The sequence below is a fragment of the Artibeus jamaicensis genome, unplaced genomic scaffold, assembly GCF_021234435.1.
Source record: "Artibeus jamaicensis isolate MK-2021 breed Jamaican fruit bat unplaced genomic scaffold, CSHL_Jam_final contig_519, whole genome shotgun sequence".
Lineage (NCBI taxonomy): Eukaryota > Metazoa > Chordata > Mammalia > Chiroptera > Phyllostomidae > Artibeus > Artibeus jamaicensis.
Genome location: NW_026521871.1, coordinates 37,690,534 through 37,716,696, shown reverse-complemented (window position 1 = coordinate 37,716,696; position 26,163 = coordinate 37,690,534). Strand labels below are relative to the sequence as shown.

The 26,163-nt window shown below is 41.7% G+C and overlaps 1 protein-coding gene across 2 annotated transcripts in view; it reads right to left on the bottom strand.

Moving 5' to 3' along the window:
• UBE2E2 (ubiquitin conjugating enzyme E2 E2) overlaps window positions 1–26,163 on the bottom strand; it is a 256,777-nt gene that overhangs the window by 9,294 nt on the left and 221,320 nt on the right. The gene's annotated exons all lie outside the window — the stretch shown is intronic.

Here is a 26,163-nt window from a genome sequence, read left to right as displayed (position 1 = left end):
AATGAGTAATCAGACCCCCTGGTCAGGATGGAATTTAGTTTGTAGGTGGTATCAGGTTCCTGGCTGGACGTCCTTTCTCCTTCTGACGCTTGGGTCTCCATGACATTTACACCTACAGGATCAGCGGCTCCCCAGCCCCTGACTTGAGATGGTAAGCAGCTGAACATCCCCAGAGTCATTATTTATGTGGTTTACTATTTAGCTTTAAGTCTATACCTGCTTTAAGTCTAAAGAAGATAATATGATCTATTTCCTAAAAGTGACTTCTTGCTTTCTCTTCAAGCTTCCCTGCCTGCTGTTTCTTTTAGTCTTTGAAGGTTTCGATCCTCATAATTTGTAAAGATTATTATATTTAGTATATATTCAGGAGTTTCTTGTTTTAGTTCAGACATCCTGCCTGAACTTGAACCTACTGTTGTGTTAAGTCCTTGAGCACCACGTTCTACCACCAGACCAAACTTTCTCCACACATCCTGCTTCTCCCCTACTTCTGCTTCAGCCGAGCGGGCAGGTCGATTTCTAGATTCAGACTCTCCCTGTATCCTTCCGATGCAGGTAAAGAATCATGTCCAAATAAATTCTAATATATCCTAGATGGTACCCTGTGAACCCTGTGTTCCCTTTTCCTGCCGGCAGAGCATGGGGTGACCCACCGGACACCACGACCTGACTAAACAACACTCGCTGGTCTTGAAATGCATCCTTCCTTCTCGTTCACCAAGTCTGGCCTGGAAATTTGTGGGAGGCCAGGAGCAGTCAAGTTCACAGTCACTAGTGATGCTGTCACAGTGGCTAGGAAACCACGTCCTGAGGATTCTTGGCCCTTCCCCTCTTCTTCTTCTGCATGGTCTCTGTCTTCTCTCACCTGGACCATAAAAATACCTTCCTGAATGTCACCCTGTCTTCATTCTCTCTATTCTCAGGTGAACGAAGCTTTTTACTCTTTAAAGACACAAATCTGGTCATGCAAGGCCCACTTTCAAAACCTTCTATCCCCCCTCCCCCCGCACTCCCCCACCTTCCCCCACCCAGAGCCTCAGCGGCAAAAGCCAACTATGCATAAAAATGCATTTTTTCCAATAATCTGATATTTCAGGTGCTTTTTACCCATTAAAATATTTTTCCAATACCTCAGTCATACTTCTACCTCCAGCAGGGGCTGTTCTAAAGTTCTGCCCTCCTCTCTGGTTCTTAGTGAAGGAAACGAAACTTTCAAAGGAGGCACACGTGTTGTTGTGAGAGAGCAAACACTGCAACACTGTTACAGTGTGAAACCACTGTTCGAAACCAGAAAGTCTTGGTGAAAGACTTCACACTCACTCAGTGTAAAGTGCTGGCATTAAAATAATACATCAGTATGAACTGGTGTCCATGTTAATAGCCTCATGAGCAACAAATGACTCCCGACAACAATTTGGTCAGCCCGCACTGTCATTCTAGTCTTCCCCAGGGAGGTCAATCTCCAAGGAAGAAACTGGAAGCCACTGATCTCATGAGGAGGCCTCTTGAAACACAGAAAGGAAGAAAGAAAAGAGGTGGCAGAAGCACTTGCCAAAGTAATCTGCGAATACATTATTAACCCCTTTAAAATGATGCTGAGCTATTCGGGCAGAATCGCCCCCTCCCACATGTGAGAGAGGGAAAAAGATCACACTGCTCGTTGTGGGGTTTTCCCCATCAGTGTTTTAAACTGGATTTTAAACCTTTGCAGAGTTAAGACAACTTCTCCCTGGCCAGATGGCCCCTGTAACCTCCCTTGGGTGGAAACCCCAGCCCTCTGTTTCCTGCTGCTTCCCTGAGTAGGCCTTTGATTACTCCTAACAGGCCCTGCTGCACTTGCCGCTGTGACCTGTTGACCTTTCTTACCTTGACACTTCTCAGCTCAGCTTCAAGTTCCTCTCTCTCTCTCTCTCTCTCTCTCTCTCTCTCTCTCACACACACACACACACACACACACACACACACACTCCAGGACTGCTTTGGGCTAAGGACAAATATCAACACTCTTCAACTTTCTCACTCATCACCGATGTCGTAATTCAAAGTTGGGCTTCTCTCTGATTACACGGCGACTTTGTTTACAAAGGTAGGGGAAATGCAGCTTGTATCGGGTTGACTCCCTCCCCATTTGGCTAATTCCCCAGGGTACTTGACACAGATCTTTCTCTCTACAGGAAATGGTCATATACCTGACCACAATATGACTGTCAACTAGTGTGCCATCTTTTCCAGAGATTTGTACCCTTTTCATAGGGAACTACAAAGGCCATACTTAGCACAGAGAAATTGAACTATCACTGGAACACAAGACTATGTGTATAATTTAGTTCTGTTTTGTGAGTAGGAGAAATTTTGGGTTCTTCAAATCGCAGAGCTGAAAGCCACAGTCCACGCTGCCCCACGGGCCCAGTGGTGTCTGAACACACTGCAGCTTTTCCGTCCCCCACTCACCGGCCTGGCTTCCACGGCTATTTCCCATGTAGCTAGTTGTGCTAGTCATTCTTCATGGAAGTCTGACCCTCACTGGTGTTTTAGCTTTTCAAACAACATTTTAAGATTCACATCACACTACCTTATTTCCTTCTCCAAGATGCATCATCAAAAGTGAGAAAATAAATTGTAGAAAGCTGGCTTCTTGGCCATGATGACGCACACTATTACGGGGTAGGAGGGACAACACTTTCCATCCCGAGGACAGAAGCTCACCTGCAGGGCGTGGACCTGCCGCGGTAGTTACTCAAGACTGGTCAGACCGTGGGATTCTCTTTGGACACTGCAAGGCCGCTCTTGATTCGGCACGGAGTGGGACGTGCTGGCGCCCTAACTGTTCGATGCTTGTGTGGCGGGCAGAGTTGCAGTTCCCGGACAGAGTGCTTCGTTGGGAGGATTTTTTGGAAGCTAAATTTTGGTGTTAAAATTGAATCTGGTAACACTAAATTACACAACCATACTGAAATTCTAAAAGTTATTTTTATAGTAGCCTTATAAAGTTTAATTTACCCTCTTGCCCTGAGAGATTTAATGAATGCTTAAAACAGCTCCACCTATTTTTCTGCAATTGGTTAAATTTGTTTCTAGTGTAAATATGCTGACTAGATTTGAATAGTGATTATATGTCTAGAGGTGTTTTTTTGGGGGGGGGCAAATAAAAGAGGCAATGAATAGATTGCCCCTAAATGAGAATGTACTCATATCTGCATGAACAATTTATTTTCACTTGCAAATTAGGTTCCCTTTGTATCTATAATGTTTTCCTTGTTCAAAGAAGCATTCTTCACACACACTCACACACACACACACACACACACAGCAACTGTTCTTAGAAATCATGACTTTAAAAAAATACATTTTGGGGGGTAAGGTTAAATCAACCATCCGGGCCTGTCAAGTTTTGCTCCATTTTGTCAGGGATCATAAAAGCAAATTTCTGGCACTGATGATGCCGTCCTGTCTGACTTAGGTCTGGGAAACACCACTCAAAAACTTCAGCCCTATAGGAAATATACACCTCAATGACTATTTGGGGCAAATGACAATAATAGAATGATTATCTCTTTTAATTTTATCCATTTGCCAACATTTTACTTATAGAATACTTTCAGTGAGGATTCTTGCTTATAGTTATCAATTTGAAATGTACTAAATTATATAAAAAAAATTTTAATTCTTCCAGATAAAACACAAAGTTAAAAGGTTCAAGAGAAAACCATTACAGAAAATACGACCTGCTCAGCACACCAGGATGGATTTCCAACTCTATTAACAAACAGGTAGAGAAGCAGGGGCATCTTGAGATCAAAGTTGCCTCTTAGCCTCTGAATGAGAACATGTTCACTATTTGCATAAGCAATGACTGTATGTTCACTTGCAAATTAGGCCCAACAGGTACCTAGAGGTCTGCACACATTTAAACTACTCAGTCTAGGATAATCATATAAAATCAGTAATAAATCAAAATAATACTAGAGAACTATACCTATAAAGATAATAAGACAATTATGCATCGGCGTTGAACTTCATTGAGGTTATTCCTAATGTACGTGCCGCCAAGCCACAGTGGTGTCAACTCATGTTAAGTATTTCATCCAGACTTTAAGAATTCTTATTACAGTGACAAGTAGATATTGTATCTTTAATTCAACATCGCACCAAAAAAAGAGAAAGAAATAAAAAAAGGAAGGGTGTATCAATTTCTTACGGCAGGCAGAAGGGGCCTGCTGGTATTAAACATGACTGTCTCTTATTTCTGGAAGCAAGTAATTAAATTTTGCTTAAAATCGGAAATGGAAATTAGCTTAGTAATTTAAATCTGATTCTCATTTGTACTACGGTTGAGTCTCTAGTCTCGTCACACATGGTATTTGACACTGAGAGCCCCATGCCCCCGGCCAGGTAATCTACTGTGGAGGTGACAGGTCATAGTTAAGGCCGATTACAAGGCAGTAGAAACAAATTTTTAATGCATTCCATACCAAGTGCTCTTTGGGACTATCTGCCCCTGGGCGTGACCTTAAACGCTTCCTAATCAGATGCACTTGGATTCCTTAAATGGTGCACGGATGTACTGACAAGCCAACTTTCAATTTCTAATCAAGTTATAAACCAAAATAAAAAGGAATCAATTGTTTCTCTAAGGACAACATAAAAATAAAACTTCAGTGCTTAATTTTCTTAGCTGGTTATTTTTAATCTGTCAAAACTAAGGTCCGTCGAGTTCAATGCGTTTAGCCCATACTTACAGCAAATCCTTACATTATGCTCTGTTGAGACTTCAGTTTTCTGATGATTTATTTGACTGATCTCATTAGGAAATGGTACTTAATAACCTATCACGGGAATAAAGGCTGTCTATAAAGATTTAGTTTTAGCACTTGAACTGGTCAATAAATAACATTAGAGGAGCAGATTTCAGCGAACACAAGTGCTGCAGCATGAAAAGAAGCATGCCCAGACCGGTGGGCACTATCCAGCAGACAGATGCGAGGAAACTGACCATGTTGTATTCAGAAACTTGGTCCACAGCATCCCTCCCATCCACCTACAACACAGGTGGCAAACACAAGGCCCGTGGGCCGAATCTGCCCTCCACCTCCTTTTATCCAGCCTGGCACCTTTTTCTACCTGGCAGCAGTGCTGAACTCTCACTTAACTGTTAAGGAGCAGTTACGTTTACACAGTCCTAAAATTACATTCGGCCCTTTGAAGGCAACCGTGAGGCTGATGTGGCCCCTGGTGAAAATGAGTTTGATACCCCTGACCTACAATATACTACAAGTTAAAGATGGAATGCTATAAATTAACCACAGGTGAGTCCAGTTTAGAGACAATCTGCTGATGAGCTGTTACTCTGAACCTCCTTTTCTTAAAGACTGATTTCGGGATGGTCCAAATATCATCTGGACTCACTTCCCAGACTTGCTTTTAAGTAAGTCTGAGACTCGAGCTTCAAACCAAAAACAGTAAGTGCATACTTACAGCTATGTGCATGGTACGTATCTGCTTAGGTGCACCATAGTACAGAGGAGCAATAGTACAGTGACACACTGTTTGCACACTTGCATTTATCTGGGCTTTCACCCTGTGCTTACTGAATAAAAGACATTAAGCAATGTACTTCTGAGGTCTGAGAACAAATGCGCAGATTGGACATGGGAAGTTGGAGACCAGCCCAAAGTCATGGTGAAGTACTTTGGCAACCAGGTTTTTTGTTAGGGCATCAAGCTGCTAGTGGCTTTGGAGGACATATCTGATTAGGTGGAACCAACCCTTGCCCAGCTACTATTGTTGACATTCCTTTGATAAAACGATCTATAATATGACCTTCAAGGGATATCACCCCAGAGAATGACAATGAGAAATGCAGTCAGACAACCATTCTGACATGCTCCTCTCAGACACAGGCTGACCCAGTGTGTTGATGTCAAGAGAAACAAAAAGCTAAATTGACTTTCTAATGGAATTTGTCAGATCCCTATGAACTCCGCGGAAGGCTACTTAAGCCTCGTTTGTGGACGAGAGGGTAGAGAAATACAGTGACAGAGTAACCCGTTAATAAAGAACTGAGGACCTGCCTTTGAGAAACTTATGGATGAGGTCTGCTATGCTCTTTATCTTTGGAAATGCAAGTGAATGATGAGGAAGCTGAATCTCATCAATCACATAAAGTACATGACTGATAGGTAAAGAAAGGAATAATTTCACGTAATATGCCAATTCTGTATGCGCTATTTTGGAAATACAGCATGTTAACATTTGTTTTAAAATCAAATTGTGTAGGACTTTTATGAGTAAATTTAAAATATAAAATTTGATTGTATACAAGAAATGCTGGATTCTTGAGATAAATATGCTTAAGCCATGTGACCGCTGGCATAAAGGATACAATTCTAAACCGTAAGTTTGTGTGACCTTTTTTATAAGGGTGAATCTTTAATGTCATATAAACCTGAGTAATGCCCATAATACTGGCTTCATCTTAAACCTAGGATCAGCTGGTTTTTAATACTAAAATGATATCCACAATTCTAACCTGCTTTTTTTCATGCTTACTTTTGGGCACAAGTTTGGAGGAAGCTGCTTTATGTCTAAAAACGTCTAAAGAACGACTGTCAATGATCGGAGAAAACTAGGAACAGAATAAGAGGCATTTAGAAAACCAAACCCTCTCCTTCAGAAATGAGTGCTCCACTTTAAATGGCTAGTGTGCAATCCACATGCGAGTGTGTCAGTTCATTCACATAAATGGGAGGTTCAAAGTCACCGACAACAGCAAAGGTCCCACGGTTTTGGCTGCCAGCATATTAAAGCACTTTGGTAAAGAGCTGAAAACACTCAGACACTCATCTGTGTTGAGAGATTGGTTTACTCCAAGCCCATGAGTCCTGTGTCTTTGTGGTTCTCCCACTAGTCCCCTAAAAAAGTTATAAAGTTTATAACATCATTGATTCTTGATCTAGTAGAATTTTTTATTAAAGTAAATCAAAGGTTTCTATCATTCCACAAATAGGCAATTCGGAGCCTTTTGGGCTGTATGAACAATGGAAATGTCTCGACTTACTGATTCACCTTACAGAACACAGGCTAAAACTTTATGACTGAGACACCGGAAAACACTCCTGAAACCGTCTTCAACTTTCGTCTGTGAGGCCCTAGGGTGGTTATGACCAAGGTGATTATGAATCAACAAGAAGATGTTTATTAAAATTGAGAAAATAAAGAACTTTTTTCTTTACATTTGAAATTTTTATATGGAAAATACTACGAACACATTTTGACAAATTCGTTTTGCTGTAGAATGGCTGACTTTTATGGCAACATGTACATATTTTAGAGGTTAAAAGACTGGCTGCAAACAGCAGGGAAAGGAGGAACACGGGCCTCTAGGGTTTTAGTCAACCAGAGGTCAACGTTTTTTTGCATGATTCCCAGCCACAGCCTTGGATGGTAGTTGAAGAGCGTTTCAGACTGCTTGAATTCAGGTGGGAATTGATGGGAGGGAGGTGGTCAGCCAACAGAGATGCCACAAAACCTTACATTCTTCTCTTTTTTAAATGCTTGAATGCTAAGAGATGAGGGTTTTTTAGAGTTTATTTATTTTTAGAGAGAGGGGAAGGGAAGGGAAGGAGAAAGAGAGGGAGAGAAACATCAATGTGTGGTTGCCTCTCACGTGTCCCCTACTGGGGACCTGGTCTACAACCCAGGCATGTGCCCTGACTGGGAATCGAACCAGCAACCCTTTGGTTCACAGGCCCGTGCTCAATCCACCGAGCTACGCCAGCCAGGGCAACATTCTTAAAAGTTCAACAGTGCAATTCATAAAAAGTCATTGTGAAATAAACAGCAACCTGGATTCCGTTCATAGTGAAGGGCACTGGGGCTGTGGACTGTGCGGACACCGAGCTGCAGAGTGGGGGCACGTGTGCACGCACGAACACACACACACACACACACACACACACACACACACACACACACAGATCTTCGGTACCTCCTGACTCCTCAACTCTTGGAGCTGTGGACATGCTCAAACTCAAAACCCTCTCTTTGGTTACTCTCCTTTGGTAGGCCTTCTTCACCTAGTGCCTCAATAACAGGGACTCTTAATTCGGTTAAAGACATGTTTACCATGAGCCTTTTATAATGCTGGCTGGACGTTTTGTTGGCAGTAAGCAAGAGGAGGAGGAAGATCAATTCTTGCCCTGTCAAAAATTTGGGATAAAACAAACACCAAACCATCTTTTGAAGCCAGTGGATTGTGTTGTGTTATAAATAAATTTATTGAGGAAATCTGTTTAGAATGGGCCTGAACAGGTCTAGTTAACACCCACAGTCCCTCAGAATTGGTACATGATGCAGAATCTTTTTACCAACATTCCGATGGAAACTTCATATACATTTTGTATCAATCTGCTTGGGTGTCATAACATACTACCACACACTAGGCGGCTTAAACAAAAGAAATTTATTTTTCAGAGTTCCGGAGGCTGCGAAGACCAAGATCAAGGTGTGGGCTCTCTCCCTGGCTTGTGGACAGCCACCTTCTCCATGTCCTCAGGTGGCAGGGAGTGAGGGAGCACTCTTTGCTCTCTCTTTTTTAAAAAAAGTTATCACCTGAGGATGTGTTTACTGATTTCAGAGAGAGAGGGATGGAAAGAGAAAGAGAGGGAAAGAGAGAAACATTGCTGTGAGAGAACCATTGACAGGCTGCCTCCTGTGAACACCCGCATGGAGGACTGAACCTGTAACTCAGGTGTGTGCCCTGACTGGGAATTGTTCCTGCAAACCTTTTTTCTCTGGGGTACAGGATGACGCTCCAATTGGCTAGGGCATCTCTGGTTTCTTCTTATATAGACACTAATTCTATTGGATTAGGGATCTAGCCGTATGACCTCATTTAACCTTAATTACCTCCTTATAGGTCTCCAAATAAAGTCACATTGGCACTCGGGGCTCCCACACAGAGAATTCTGGGTGGGGGACCCAGTTCAATGCATAGCACACCCTTAGGGGCTGCTCTTCCTATGCCTTGGGGCCATTCACAGCAAGCCACGGTTCACACCCCATCGCCCTTGCCCAGCGCGCAGACCCTCACGTCATTCATCCTTCTCACATTCTCATCCCCACAGTTCTTTGTCCTGTACCCCTTCAGAGTAACCCTCTCCAGCTGCCTGCCCTTCCTAACTACGCCCTCTCCGAGCTCCAATGAGACAGCGCACTCTTTCTGCACTCCCCTTACATATGACCTATCTTCCATTAGACTGTAAATGGCTAGGAGAACATTTCCCGTTGAGGCAGCAACAACAGTAGGGGTGGAGACTGTAAAACCCCGGCTGGACTACCTAACACCGTTCCCTCCAACATTCGGCACTAAGAATAAGTATGTTGAGCTGAGTGCCTGAGGATCCTCTAAACTTATAGTAATGAATAATAACTGCGATGGCTCTTTATTAATAGGCCAATTTAAAGTGACTACTTTAATAGTGCACAGGAAAATGTCTTGCATTCAGAAGTCTGTGAGAACAGTTTGTGGAGGGGAGTATGTACATGGAATACTGTCAAAATTGGATTGGTGTGGATGAAGAGCAACTTGAAAAGACTGCTAACCCCCGGACACTGCCCACAGCTAGAGACATGATGAGCGCTGTTATACTGCTAAGAGGAAGATGGGCTGTAGTGAGAGGGACCTTGGAAAAGTTATTGGAACTTGAAATGACCAGATGTCAATGCTAGCAGATGACAGACTATACTGGAAAAAAATGGATGCTATGTTGCATGGATGCAGGGAGCACCTATACATCGCTCCTGTCTTACTGTATACAGGTTCTGAGGTTCTTCATAACTACCAAGGTAGCTTCCCCAACCCCACCCCACTCCACCCCAACTTGGCCAATCCCAAGCGCATGATTAAAATTCTGTGCCTGCAGATCCTGAGTGTGATGGGCACATTTTATAATGTGCATGTGAGTGAGCTACGATGGACTTCTGTGATGAATGAACCACTTAATAACAATGTCATGTGTGAGGGTGGTTTGTCCTAAACCCTCACAGATCTTGCCCAGTGAGCTCTGCTTTCGCTTTATGCTCTTTGTACCCATCGGCAGGGCCCTCGGACAGGGGGCGGGCAGCCCTAGGAGACAAAGCACTTTTGTCTGAGGCAGATTGAAGGGTGGTGGAGCACGTGGTGGAAATTTCACCTCTTGGGTCTAGTGCGTTTGGCTACAAACCCACCCTGGTGAGGCAGTCTGATGACTGAGAAAGACCCGAGTTCCCGCTATATCCTGACCCCACCCCATGAATTAGCATATTTTGCTGTGTGTAATGCCCACTTTTGCCCAAGTGTTTGAGAGAAAAAGAAGGATGCACATTATACATGAGTAGTACTAATTCCATATCTACAGCAGTGTTTTTAATTTTTTATTTATGCTTCTATGTTAAAAGTGAAACTCTAGAAAGCAGTAATGATATCCATATGCAAAATAATACCCTGGAACATTATGATAATTGGTTTTGTTTCTGAGTATGAATAAATAAAAAATTGACTAAAAAGTTAAGATGAAAGATTTTTTTCTCCTGAAAGTTTGGGCCCAAACATTGGCGTGCACACTATACATGGGACTGCACTATATGGGGCAAAATACGGTAACTGCTGTGAGTCTCCTACCGGCCAACCAGACAGACACTGGAGAAATGCTAAGAAAAGCACTCTGGGCTCCCCCAAAGGGAGCACCCGTGTCCCACCCACAGGACGGGACGGTGTGGGTGGGGAGCGGTTTCCAACCGCAGCACATCCCACACAGCAGGCGTCCTGCGGCAGAGGGCTTCCATCACGGCGGCCCTCCTCCGGGTGAGCACAGGCTCTGGTTTTAAGTGATGGCATACGTGCAGTCAAAATCTTATACTTTAATCTCGGGAGCAGAGACTTTGACCTGAAATTATGTCAACTTCTCCCTCCTTCCTGCCCTGGCCTTGGGTCTGAACCAGAGCTTGGTCAATGTCTGCTGAACCACCAAGTAACCAAGCTTAAGGCCTCAGTGTGGTGTTGGTGCAGCGAAGCTACACCTCAGCTGTGTCACACAGAGGCCATGGTAGGGGAAGTGTGACCCAGATGTCAGGAGCTCAAGCTCTGGAGTCAAGCTCCTTTAATCGCAATCCCAGTTCTGACCCTTATCTGCACAAATTACCGTAAATTCTCTGAACCTGTTTTCCTCATCTGCAAAAAGTAACATCATCAGTGCCGCCCCATAGGGTGGTTCAGAGGATTAAGTGAGAAAACTAACTGAATAGTGTCTGCTATTCGGTACGTTCAAAATCGGGCAGCTGTTGCTGCTGTTGTTATTAGCATATTCATGATCACTACCATCACCAAACCAGGAGATACAAGAAAGCCCACAGCCACTACTTACCCTCACTGCTGCCTGGGTGTTGATGCCTCCAGACCTTGCATTTCAGGGGCAGTGGCAGAGAGGGCTTGCTTCTCAACATTCTTTTCCTGTCTTTCCCTTTTTGGATCAAACTGTCGCTCTACAGGTTAACCTTCAGGTCAAGCTGTTTGGTGTCTCTAGGGAGCTGTCTTTATTTTTATTGAAATTATTGGGGTGGCACTGTTAATAAAATCATGTAGGTTTCAGGTGTACGATTTTATAATGCATCATCCTTATGATGTGTGTACATTGCCCCAAGTCAAAGTCTCCTTCACAATTTACCCCCCTTTCCCTCTTCGACCTCCCCCCACTCCCCTTTCCCTCTGGTAATCTAAGGAAAAGATTTTAAAAAGTGGATGGTGACTCTTTAAAAAGTTTATTCATTGTTGAGCTTGGGCCTGCGAAGCAAAGGGTCTCCGGTTCGATTCCCAGTCAGGGCTCATGCCTGGGTTACGGGCCTAGTCCACAGTAGGGGGTGCATGAGAGGCAACCATACATTGACATTTCTCTCTCCCTCTTTCTCCTTCCCTTCCCCTCTCTCTAAAAATCTTTTAAAAAATAAAAATTTTATTCATTATGGTAAAATGGACATAATATAAAATTTACCATTTTACCATTTCTGAGTGTATATAATTCAGTGGCATTAAATACATTCAAATTGCTGTTGGACGGCGATTTCCCGAAAGGTGATGCTTCTGGCTTTCCCACGAACAACCTGCAGGACACTTTCCCCCGGAGTCCAGTGGTGACCCTGAGAGTGACCGGCCTCCTGGGCGATGCCTAAGGATCTGCTCTGGTTCAGGTGCCATACACCACATGCACCTTCCACACCCTGGTACTCACTGAGATTCACCAAGATCTTGGTCTAAGTGTCTTCACGTCAGAAAAACATTTATTCTCATGGACAATGAAATCGAATGTTCGTTGGTGAGGACCGACCTGTGGGCATGTGGATGCGTAATTACAACATGAAGTCAGCCCTGATGTTCACCTCCTGGGAGCCACAAACAGGAAATCCACACTGTAAGTAGGTTTTTCAGGGGGCGGGCTGACAGCACGGAGATATTAACGCCACCGCTAGTCTGACGACTTGAACCGCATGAACTCCTATGGCCTCTGTATTAGACTAGAGAACGTTTACGAAGGAAAAGTCACAGCCATGGAAGAATTTCCTTCTGAGTGTTAAAAAAAATTCTGTTTTCATCCCATCTTCTGGTTTATTACTACAATGGCAGTGTGTGTCACTGGGATGACACATATATTAAAATAAATATACACTATACACTTTTAAAGTAAAAATTTAAACTCCCCGAAAGCACTCTAGTTATCAGCGAGGACGACCTGGTTTCATTTCCCCCCTGATGCTCCGATGGGAGATGACGCCCGTTCCCACGCCTCCCTGTTCTCAGCAGCACACGGCCAGGGGCCATCTCGCTCACAGCACGAGGTTGCCGAGGCAACACTTCCTCACTAAAGCCCTTTGCAAGAAGTGAAATTCAATTCTCAACTCTGAAAAGTGTTGTTATTTTTATTTACTCATGAGTGTCTAATTCTCTGTAAATTTAACACGGTCCAAAGCAAGCAATAAACGCACACTACTGATTACTCATAAAAAGAAGTAATTCCTCGAACAAAAGAGAGAAACTTCATAGTTTTAGGAAGGACCAGTGTAAGTGGAAACAGATGCTTTAATACTAGGAGGGGTACAGAGAAAGCTTACACAGTGCAGCCCTGGTAACGACCACCAACTGCAAGTTGGGCTAGTGCAGCTTTCTGCCCATTTCCCCTGCGGCCGACTGAATTTCTGCCCAGTTTAACGTGGGATGTTCTCATTTTAATTAAACAGAAGATGTGCGAGTCGATTCTTAAGCATTTGCATTTCATAAAGAGCTGAATAAATGTAAGAATATCAATTATAAGCAACTAACTTAAAAACTTGCTCCTGTGCCGAGTAAAATTTAACTTTAGGCTTTCTCATTGTGATTTACTGACATTTACTTTTTAAAACTTCAGTTATGTAAAATTTTAAATTACGTACTAACTCTCAAAAATTAAAACAATAAAATCTAAAAGTAAATCATGAAAATCCTTCTTTCCTACTTTATACCTTCAAATTCTAACTCCCCAGAGGGTAACTGCTTTTTGGCACTTTGGTATGTGTATTTCCATACTTTTTCTATGCATTTATAGTCAAACACACATGTGAAGGTGTTTATGGCCAGTTTTGTTTTTAACAGATCAAATTATACAACATTGTGGATTTCCCTTTTTCTTTTTCTCACAGCTGCATGTATTTAATATTCTATTTACCTATTCCCTAGTGGTGCACATTAAGAACTTTTCCCATCTTTTGTTATTATAGATAATGCTGTGGAGTATTTACTCCTTGTACGTACATCCATCAGCGCTGTGACTTATTTGCACAGGATGGATTCCTAGAAGTGAGACTGTTGGTCAGAAGTTTAAGTGCATTTTACATTTCGACAGTACCTCTGAAGTGTCCTTGAAAAATGTACCAATCTGTATTCCCACAAATAAGCATGCCTTCCCCTACATCTTCCCTATACAGAACATTAATTTTTTTATTTTTGTCCATCCAATGATTAAAAAGAAATCTCACTTGGTATTTATTACAGTTTTAACGTGTTTTCCTGTGTTTCCTGGTCATATTTAGCTGTTCCAATGAATTGCTTGCTTATAGCATCCGTCCCTTTTTAACTGAGTTGTTTTTTTTGTTTTCTTGTTCATTTCTAGCTCTTTTACATTAGGGATGCTAACTTGCTGTCCATTCTATATCTTGTAAGATTGCTATCTGTTAACAATTATGGTGTTTTCAACGTAGAAAAATTTTTATGTAGTCAAATCTGTGAATATTTTTCCTTTGTGCCTTTTGTGTTTTTATTTTATCAAAGCTTTTCTCCAACACTAAACTTTACTTTAGAATGTTTGTGAGTTTTGGTATGCTTTATTGAAAATATTGTTTTAAGTTTTGTTTTTATTGTTTATGCTGTTAACAGTTGTTCCTGCTTTTCCTCCCTTTCCCCAGCTCCACCCTCTCTCCACCCCAAGCCAATCCCTATATTGTCTCCTGGGTCCACGGGCTGTGCATAAATGTTCTTTGGTTAATTCCTTCAACATATTTCATCCCTACCCACCTCCCTGGCAGCTTTTTCACTGGATATCAAATTCTAGGTTGAGTTTTCTTTCAGTACTGTTACGATGCAGTTCCACTGTCCTCTCGTTTGCATAACTCCTGACTAGATGTCTGCCGTCTTCCTGGTGTTTGTTTCTCTGTATTGACATGACCATTCCCCCCACTGCCTCCATGGATGCTTTTAAGAATTCTTTTTACCACTCTTCAGCAATTTGATATGATGTGCCTAGGTGTGATTTTCTTCAGTGTTTTTTTTATTTGAGGTTCACCAAACTTCTTGGGTATGTGTTTAAAGTTCTTATCAAATTTGGGAAAATATTAACCATTATGTAGTCTCCTAACATCTGTACTAGTTCTCGGTCAGTTCTGAGTGAGCAGTCATGCTCCTTATCATGCATCACGTTTCCTTGGTTCTTTGCATGCTGCTGACCTCTGACCTGGTGCCACACAGTGTGGGGTTCACCTTGCTGGGTGCTGGATGTTTCTGAGGTACAAGACCGAAAATGAAAATCCAGTATTTTGTGTTACCTTGACCTTCTGGGAAAATTGGGAAGGCCTCAAATGGCCAAACCACACATTCCTCTCCCAGTTCTGTTCCTATAGCTAAGGGCCCCTAATGAAATAATTCTCCTTATTACCGACACAGGGAAGAGTTCCTGCTTACCACCGTGTAGTGGACTTTAGTTTTTTGCCAGCCTGTGAAATTATTTAAACAAACCAATGGCATTCTCCCGCAGGAACCAGAGAGTAGTCTTGAGACTACAGAAGCCTGCCTCCTGCAGCCCCTGCCTGTTCCATCTGTTCCCAAGTTAAATCCTCACACAACCCTGTACACAGTGTGGGATGTCTCTCCCCAGGCTAGTATGTGACTCATAAACTGCTACCAATTTCATCTGTCCAGTGCTGGGTGTTGTGTGTTTGGCCAGTGGCCATAATCATAGGGTGGGAATCCATCCCTTACCAACGTGGCAAAAAAGAGATTAACCCCCCCCAACAAAAACCAGCTATTTCCCCAGACCCTAGTAGTTTCCTCACATGTATATGCTGATCACTACTCTGCTGAATACAGAAGGGGTACCCTCTGCAGGTCTCTGGGGTTCCCCTTCCCTGTGCAGTTCTCTCCTTCCCATACTTTGTCTTGTGAACCCCAGCTACCTCAGTTTCCTGGACTCAGTTCTGTTTGCTCAGCACTTAGTGAGTCTGCTCGGCCCCACCTGGGTTTCCCTCCTGGCACCGTGGCCTGAAAGTCTCCCAGGCAGTGATCTAGGGATCACGTCATTTGTTTCTCGTGTGTGAGGGATAACTGCCCTTCACCGCCTGAGTCCCGAAAACCATCGTTTAGTATATTCCGTCTGCCTTTGGTTGCTTCAGGTGGAAGGGCAAATGCCATCTCTGCTGGTGGAAGTGCAAGTTCTCCCCATTATTTCTTCAAATAGTTTTTCTTTCCTGACTCCCTTTCCTGGGACTCCAATGACAAATATGTTAGATAGTCTGATGTTAACACCAAGTTCACTGAAGCTCTGTTCATTTTATTTTATTTTTTGTTAGGCTTTTATTTCTTCTGCTTTATTATGAACAGTTTAAATTACTACGTTCAACCTCATTGGCCCTTTCTTCCACTGCACCTAATCTGCTGTTACTCCCATCCAATTTACTTGTTTCAAGACATGTTTTAATATGTTAATCGATTTGAGAGACAGAGAGAGAGATGTGAGAGAGAAACATTGAGCAGTTGCCTCCCATACATATGCTGACCAGGGATCAAACCTGCAACCTAGGCATGTGCCCTGATGGGGAATTGAACTCCCAACCTTTTGGTGAATGGGCCGACGCTCCAACAACTTAGCCACATTGGCCAAGGCCCAATGTGCTTTTTATGCCTGATATTGTATTATTTCTAGCTCTAGAAGTTTCATTTGCATATTTTTACTATTTTGTTTTTCTCCTCATGTTTGTGTTCTTCTTTACCTTCTTAAGCATATATTATTTACAATAGCTGTTTCAGTATTTTTCTCTACTAATTCCAACATCTCTGTCCTTTCTGGGTCAGGTTCTGTGGATTAACTTGGCTGCTGGTTATGGATGGTAGTTTCCTGCTCTTAAAATACCCAGTAATATTTTACTGGATGTACAACACTGTGAATTTTTCATTGTTGGGTGTTGGAATTTGTTGTACTTTATTCCAGCATGTAAAAGTTCTATCCTTTCACAGGCTTGCCTTTAAACTTTGTTAGGACAGGTGCAAAGTACCTTTGGGTGCAGAGCTAATTTTCCCTGACTATTATGGCAATATATTTTGGGGACTGCATGATTTCCTGTTTATTGTGTGACCTTCCCACTCATATGGAGCCTGGTGTGAGCTCCGGGAATTCAGCCTGCTGCTCTGTGGAGGATCCTTCCCTGGCTGCTTCTTACAAGGACAGATCCAAACTTAGGCAAGGACTCAAGGAGATCCCTTTTCAGATCTCTGGAACTTTCTGTGCAGTCCTCCTTCTCCAGATCTCCACCCCACAAACACAAGCCACCTTGGTCTTCCCAAACTCCTATCTCTGTCTCCTCAACTGAGTGAGACGGCTGGGGTCTGTCTTTGGTTTCTTCCTCCCCGCACTGCAGCCTGGAGGCTGCCTCCTGGCAGTAAACCAGGCAATCGTAGCGTTAGCTTCACTTGTCCCTCCCTTCTCAGGGATCACAGCCCTAGGCTGCCTGTGCTCTAGGGTCTGCTTTTCCTGTTGTTAAAGGCAGGAGTGTAAACATGGCTCCTACTATACTTCTTCAGGGCCAGAAGCAGAAGTCCCTTCTAATGTATTTTAAAAACATTAAAAACAATCTAGATAACAAAGTATATCTAGTTTAGTAATTAAATTTGCTTGAAGCTTGCTACAAATAGGGTTCACTTCTACCTTAACTAGGTTCTCTGATCTTCATGAATTTGTCATCCAATAAAACATCCTGACATACTTTAAGTTGTTTTTAGGCTCGAGATTTGTATCTCATACAAGGTAAGAGCAAAGGAACACTGGGGATGGGTGCATACATCAAAAAAGGCTTGGGCTTAAAATAAAGACAAAGTTTCCTGGGGAGTTCTTTGGCCAAAGGTAGCCACAGCAAGTCATTCAGTTTGTGCATTATGGGCGCTGGGAATAAAGAGGACTTACACTTTATTTTACAGATAGAGGATAATGCTAAATATTTAAATGATCTAGATTATAAAGAGAAGCTTGAAGCAAACTGAAATCATTAAGTTTGACTTTTAATTCATCCTTCCTATTAGTTATCATTTTAGAAAGTAAATTCTGTCACGTGTGAAGTTCTAAACTCACAAAACCTCGAAGAAGCCCTTGAAAGATTTTATTCCATAAATTAATTTGGTTTTTTAGACATCTCAAATGCCAACTCATCAGACCTTGAAGAGATAATATGGGCCTTCAGTTCAACGCATCCCGTGTAATGACACTCAGAGCCTTCATGGTACTTACGGAGGTCCCTACACACTTTATCTTGATGATAATGCTGCAAGACAGGGTCAGAAGCTCACAAATGAGAACACTGATTTATCTACCAAAGGAGAAAGCTTGGTAACATTCTAGTTTTTCTGACATCTTCAAAACTCAGTGTATGTACTTTGGCTCCTTTGACTCAATATTTTTCGACATAGCAAGGTAAAATCTTCACTGCGCTCCCTGCTCTATCTATCTGACATGGGCTAGTGTAGCAAGGAGAGCCACAGGGGTTGCTAAAAAGACTCACGCAACTGTACGGCACTACAACTCAGAGAAGGCAGGCAGAAGTGCAGAGGAGACCAGGACAGCAGCTTAGAGCTAAACAGTACAGTCACGTTCCACTAGGACCTAACTCACCTGTTTTCATTCAAAACACTGCCACCCACATGCGGGACAAGGAAGTTCAGAACATGAAAATGAGATGGTCATGCTATGCTCATGAAACCGCTTCAGTACCATTACTTACAGGGTACAGCACTTTATATTTAATATATTTTCCAAACTAGACTTAAAAAAAAGGAACTGTTTAGCTGGAGAAAGAGGCCGTGGCATTACGAATGGCAACAGCTCCAACATCACTCACAGCTGCGGCTACCTTTTCAGAGCTGACATCACAGCCCTTCTGAGAGCTGCTGGGGCCATCCCTGTCCAGCACCACAAGAACAACAGTTACCACCTAGCACATGAAGTGAAACGGAATATTCCAGGGTTGTACTAGGTCAACAGCTAATTCATATGGTTATAGAGATGATAAAACATTTTTAAAATAAAAATAAAAAAGCTTGGATTTCCTCTCTTAAAAAACATTTTTCTGGGTGAAAGAAATGTTAAAAGAAGTTAAGAGGGAGAGCAGCAGGTGACCAAAAAGGATTTAAGAAAAAAGAGAAAAAAGAACCAGCAGCAGGAAAACCAAGAGGCTGAAATACAGACGAAATAGAAGAGACCAGCGGACAGGAAGAGGGAAGAAGGAGAAGGAACAGCCAAGGACACACACACCGCAAAGCCCTGTCCTAAAGAAAGAAGTCCGGCCCGTGCACTTCGCTTTGCCATAGGCTCCAGCTCAGCGATCCTTACAAAGGGTAGGGCTACGCTTCAGCCCTGAGGGAGGAGTCCAATCAGAGCCTGGGGCAGGGGCGCTGGGAAGATGGAGTTGTGCATATGACCTCTGAAAAGACACATGATATGTCAATAGTTTTTAAATTATTAGAAACTACAGGAAATAAAGTACAGCAGAGTCCCCGGGCTAAGCGGGACAGGTCAAAAGATGACTAGGAAGGCACTGCAGGATCACAAAAGGCTGAACAACACAGCTTTATATGAAGTTCTAGTACCTATGTCTTTGGAAAGATGATGTGGGTTATGCTACTTTTTGGATGACCTCTGATGTGGTTAAATCTTTTAAATTGCTTTTTCTAGTAGGACTCCTGAAAGAGGCCGTTTTTAGAAGGCAGTAATGAACAAGCAAATGTGAGGCTGTGAGCAAAGATGCAGTGGTTCATACTATGTCTGCCCTTTCTATTTGCAGGCAGGAGAGTGGCTCATGCTCCACCTTAAGAATATCACTCCTCTCTTTGGTTTTCACACCTGTCCCTGAGGACATCAGACAACGAACAAAGTACAGAATAGCTTCATTAAGAAATCTGCTGGGCATAAACCTCTTTGGAAGTCAGTGTGATCACAGAGGGGCCTTCCCAGTGCCGTGTGGGTGCTGTCAGTGGTACTCCCAGAAAGGTCACCTGAGAAGGGGATGTGACAGCCACAGGGAGAACTGCACTGAGATAGAAAAGAGATCAGGGCACCAGGGTCTCTGCTGTGGGGGGCGGGGTGCTGTTAAGCACAGGGCAAGCAGGCAACATCCTGGAGGGGTGATTTATGCTATTATCAGCTTTTTAAAATATATTCACTTTTTAAACCTACATAAAGTAAAATCCTGCGATGTCATTTATAGACCAGATACAGGTGTTTCTGACAATAAATATCATTAGAATGATTCCATTTACCAAAAACAAGCCTAAGGTATTCACAAGCAACCACCTTACAGATGTGGACTGCATAGGAACAGAAACTCAGGTTGCAAAATAAATTCACCAACAAGGAAATAACACTTAAGAGTTTTAAAAGTGGCGCATGGGGAAGATCTAAGAGAATTACAGACCATAGTCAGCAGACTAACAATCTCATCGTTTCTGCATACTTTAAATGGCAGAAAATGGGACCTGTGGCAGATCCCCACCCGGGAATAAGGCCTCAGACCTTTCTGTTTGTGTGGAGACCAAGACACTACAGAATAGCTAGACAAGAGGCACAGGAAACAGAGGTCTTGTTGTTGCAATAAGTCTGCTGAGCAAAGCCTGACACGGTTATGTCTCTCCCGACAGAATCAGTAGACACACTGGGTAGTTATGAAATGTGCTCCTCGAACCTGCCTCAAGCAAAAATATTAATCTCTTATTTATTATACACGCCTCTTTGCCAAACAAGAGTCAGATGACCTGCAGTAACATACATATACTGTATAAAATAATTAACACAGAAACAGAATAAGCCATAATAAAAAGCATGAGTAGAAGGTATAGGAAAGAAGCATGTATAATTAGCATGCATACTAACTACAAGGGTTAAGACAGTTATTGTGACTGAGCGTTAAGTTACTACTGTGCTACCTGACGGCAAAAATAAAACAAGAAATTGTAGAAGGAAAGAGGACTACTTTTAAAGAGTGACAAACTTGTTAATGGTCCTTAAGTGTAAAAAAAAATCACCAGGAGACGTTATCTAGGGAGACAGGAAAGACCTTTGACTTCACACACACAATTCTTCCTCTTCCAGGAATGGTGCTGTCAGGCACTCACAGCGGTCCAGCATCGGAGAGCGTGGGAGGCCGTCCTACAGTCCAGCCCCTAACAAAACTCGGCTGCCCCCAGCCCCTGGCTGTAGGGTTGTTGACCTTCATGCCAAAAGGTCAGGAAAGCACCCAATCTGCATGTGCGGGGAGACCTGATGTTCTAATGAGATTGTCTAAAAGGAAAAACATGTCAGTAGAACTGTGGTGGATCCATGCGTGCTAAACATGTCCATGATGGCAGCAAGCGTGCTCTCCTTACTGAGGGGCAGACAACCACTGGGAGAGTGCTGGAGGCACAAGCACAGGATCAGCAAGCTAAAAAAAATGAAGCTTTTTCGAGTAATAAAAAATAATGAAAAGGCTGGGAAATGCCCACAATTCTTACATACTTCTTTCCCTGTCATTAAAAAAAGGACTTTTTATTCTAGAATGAGAATTAATTAGAGTCCTTTTTTACCGCTGTAATCTTTATGTTTTAATTATCTTCGTTTAAGAAGTAATAAAGAAAAAGTTAATTAAAATCAAGACTAAATGTTCATGACTCTTCAGAAATTCCTCAAGTAAAAGGAAAAGATAGTCTTTTAATCATTCCTTGGGTAAATAGTTCTAAGTAAAAGACATTCCCCTCTGAGTAAAGAATGATGTTTATTTAAATTGAGGGTGTGCTTCATTTTTTCATTTCTCATTTATGTTTAGATCAAGAAAAACAGCTCGAATACAGTTTAATAAATTCTAACACTAGGAAAGACATTCATTAATGGACTGTAGTGGAGGAAGGCTTCATTTTTGGGAGAGTATAGAAATTGTTAAGTACTGATCTAGATAGGCCTTTTCCTTTTTGGTGTTCCTCTTAACCAAAAATAAATCACTGGTGATTTCTAAAATAAAAAACACTACAATGACATTTTTCTAAAAAGTATATTGAAGAAAATTTGTGTCCTAAGTAAATGTATACAGCAGTCTTCTAAAGAGATCAACTGCCAGACCAATAAATTAGAGGTTAATGTCTCAGGGATGGCAATAGATTCACAACAGAAAACTGGCTGCAACAGCTATCTGTGTCTAGATTTGTATTCATTAAGGGGCAATAAAATATGCATAGGCAAATGCTAAGTAGAAGTCACTCAAAACCAGGGCTAAAAGTTGAGGTTGGCGTGTCTAAATTTACATTAAGGTCATAATGAGACAAATGTAACTGACAAACACTCTTTTGCCTAGTGCCACCAGTTTTGAGTTTGCAGTGAAAAGAGCCTCAAATGAAAATTAAATACTTCTCTTTAAAGTATAATTGATTTAGGAAAAATCTAATAATCATGTATTATTTTTGAGAAAAATAATAAAGATAATTCCATTTTGAAAAAAAGAAAAATCCAATATAGATACATTATCAAAGAAGTGTATTCAGAACCACCCCCCCTTCACTTAAGCTACCCTCCCTCTACCATGAAGACTATGAATATTGTTTTTCCAGTATTTTGGGGAGTTTTGAATTCCCCATATGCAATTTCCAAAAATAAATCAAAGGCTTCTTAGTTAAAATAACTGCAACTTTAAACCTCCTTTGACTCAAAGAGAAACCCTTTTTACTTGCGACATCAGAAGCAACCTGATGTCAATCTGTCCCAATGCAGTTTCACCACGGAAATCTTTTTCTGCATTCCTGTTAAGACAGCCTGTTTTGAAAACAGGCAAGCTTATCACTTGCCCAGCTTTTTAGTTAAGGAAAATTGCTCTTTACTGGCTCTCGAGGAACGGGGTCTGCACAGGCAAGATCCCTGCTGCAGCAGGAATGAGCAGAGGCCTCTCAAGTTCCATTTCCGCCCCTTTCATCAGTCAGTCTAACAGCTCACAAACAGTGTAAATAGTCTATATAAATATACCTGTGTTGAAATAATTAATCGTATTTTATGTTCCCCAGCCCCTAGTAACCACTATCTGTTATAAAATTTTAATATTTAGCAACATAATTTACTATCTAAACATAATCCGTGTAAAGCCAACCAATTACTAACAACCAAAGTTAAGGACAACTTACAGGTAGGCATTGTACTAGTTGTTTAAAAATGTGGCCACAGAGAGCTGAAATAAAGGGCTGTGCAGCTGGAGAAGGAGGAAGGAACCGTTCTCTGACCTTTTCAAAAGCACTATTAGAGAGTCACAGGGAGCAGATTCCTCTTCCTAGTTGCTCAGTGCCTTTGAGAAGAATAAATCTCCTACCAATGAAGCTGCAGCTGTGCCCACCCTGGGTTTAATCACTATGTAAGGCTGAGGGTTAATGAGCTGCCATTCTTAGCTCTATCTGTTTTTCTAATACAGATATGCATAAATCACGACTGGGAGTAAACGACACTGGATTCTTATCTGGAAGGTGACAGGAAAGAGGGAAGCTGGTCCACCCTGAGTGCTGGTGTTTGGTAGGCAGGTGGAGAGCATGTTCACTTGACGTGGCCCATACAGTTCTGCCTGCGTGACGAGTGGGGGACAGGCTTTGTGGCCATTTGTGAAGGCAGAACCCTGCTGCCCGAGGCTCCATTACAAGGTAGTGATATTCTGAAGGCAGATGATAGGGGAACGAAATATACCAGGTGAAGGTCAGAGGCCAAGAATTCCTTCACAAGGCTAAAAGAGACAAATCACATATCTTTTGAAGATTATACTGCTGGTATATCTAATCTTTGGCAATAAAAAAACCTTTATTATAAAAAATTTTAAACATATTCAAAAGTACACAGAATAGTATAATGAACCCCCATATATTCGTTACTAAGATTTAGCAATTATAATGATCAACCTGCTATCTTCCATATCCCTACCCACTTCCGAGCTCCCTGGATTACTTTGAAGCAAATGCCAGATGTCAAGAATTTTATTTGCAAATAGGTCAGTATGTGTCTCTATAAGTGAAGGACATGTAAAAAAAATCATAAACATAATTCCATTTTATTATGTTTTAAAATTTCTGGCACTAAATCTTCTATCAAATGTTTGGTTTTCAAATTTCCAATTACCTCATATGAATCATATGTTTTGGGGATGATTTTTTAGTGATACAGGATCAGAATTATATTTAGAATGAAACAAGTTCATGACACTTTAGAAGGCCATAGCAGTAGAGTAGGAAAGCAGAACGAAGATTAGTAAAATAATGCCAGATGAGCTGCAGATTTACACACTTTTCAAAAAAAGAAGGGAGAAGGTGAGAAGTGCTTCTTGACATTACTCTGTGTTAAAGCATCTGGTCCAGGGAAAGTGCTGGCTTTGTTTTTTCTCATAGTTGTCAGTGTTCTCAGGATAGTTCACTTTGTGTGAGGGAAGATATCCATTATTTATAGGTATGAAGACCATAAAACAGGCATATTTAAAATAAATAGATTTCATAAAATTATAAAATATCCAAGAGTTTAAAAACACCCACAAAACAGCAGGGAAAAAACCCCTTCACAATATAATGTCAAATAGAACAGAGCTTAAATTTTATACATACTTGCGAAGAGAAAGTAGTTACAAATAAGAGCATTCCATGGGAAATGGAAATTTGATTAGTATCCCAAACTTCGGCCATTCATGGATTAGATCATGTTTGCCAAGCAGGACTAAATTTAGAGAGAATCTGGGAGACTGGTGCTAACTAACCTTTTGAGCTTATCATCTTCTATGCCTCTCTGCCGCCACTCTGTTACTCTGCTCCCCAACAGTGTGTCACAGATCAACTCTGGCAGCTAGGTAATGTTTGACCAGTAAGACAGCTATGTCAGGCTGAATAAATGTCCCAGGGAAGTGTGAATAGCCCTATTCAGGCCAGCGTAAGACCTACCTTGACCTGCATTGGGAACAGACTGGTGCACCCATCAAATGAATGGGTGGTAAATGCTAGACATTTCCCTCCTCAGAATCCTTCCCAAGAAGTAATACAACAGGTGCTATCAATCCAGGATTAGGCTTTTTTCAGGCTACTAAACCCAAGCATGTCTGTGCCAAGGCAGTGGTGTGAACAAATTACTCACTACTATCTTCTCTCCATTAAATTAAACTGAGTAGGTACTCACAAAATATCTACTATATGCCCATTCACACTCCTAAATACTCTGGGAAATAACATCAATAAGAATCTATTACGATCTTATTTTAAACTCAAAGAAATTCTGTGGTTTGGGTGGGGCTGATGATAATCTTCATTTTATATATGAAACTAAGGCTGAGGAAAGTGAAGGCATCAGTACAAGGTCACATGACTAATAAACATGAGCTGGTTTGAAGTCTACATCTGCTGACTGTAAATATCATGCAATAGAAATGTGCAGACCCACGATGAAACATATAATTTTTGGTTTTGAATGGGTCAAATTTCTTGAAAGAGACAAATGTAAATTATGAGAAAACTATGAAAAAGATTTTTAAAAATCAGTGTATGTAAGAATAAGAGAAAGCACTTTTAAAGCTGATAAATTTATATTCTTATGAGAAGGGTACTTTGAGCTGATAGCATTTTTGATGTTAAAATAGCTTTAAAGATTCAGTAAAGGAAAATCTTATTTATTCATATTCTATCAAACTTAGATCTGTGATGATGTGAAGATAGGTTAGACTGAAGTTTAATTTAAATCTGGGTGAATAATCTACAGAGATCAGAAATGTGTCAGAAAACAATATGAAATAAAGCCATTAAATCAAAGGACAAACATTTGACTTCTTTAAGATAAATATTTTAAGACTCTAAAAGTATGAACATACATATAAATGATGTGCCAATTAGGAAATGTCTCTTTATGTGTTTAAAAGTATGAACATCTGGTTTGTTAGCATGTATTTTTCACATGATGTGCTATTCTTACATCAGATGGGCTATCACTAGTTGATGAAACGTAAGGAATGCTATTATCTTTAGTGTTCCTTTAGCATATGTAACTGTCCAAGACACAGCAAAAGGAAAGTCTAATGCACTGAACAGAAACTTTTCCGATTGCTGAGAGAAGGCTTTGGTGGGATGAATCTATGCCTTTAAGCAGGGATACCTGCACGAGAACACACTCTCACGTACAAGACATTCCGGGTGACAGGCCCCTGTCAGCTGTCTGGAAGACCAAGCCAGCTGGTCACCCCTGGGGTAAGGACTGCCTCTCAGTGCTGAGCTTTCTCTCTGAAAGCCACACTTCATTCCATGTATAAGAAGTGAGGCCTTCTTATTCATTCAAAAGCGCCTCGAAAGTTTCTCCTTTCTCCCATACAAAACTGACGTAAGTTTAA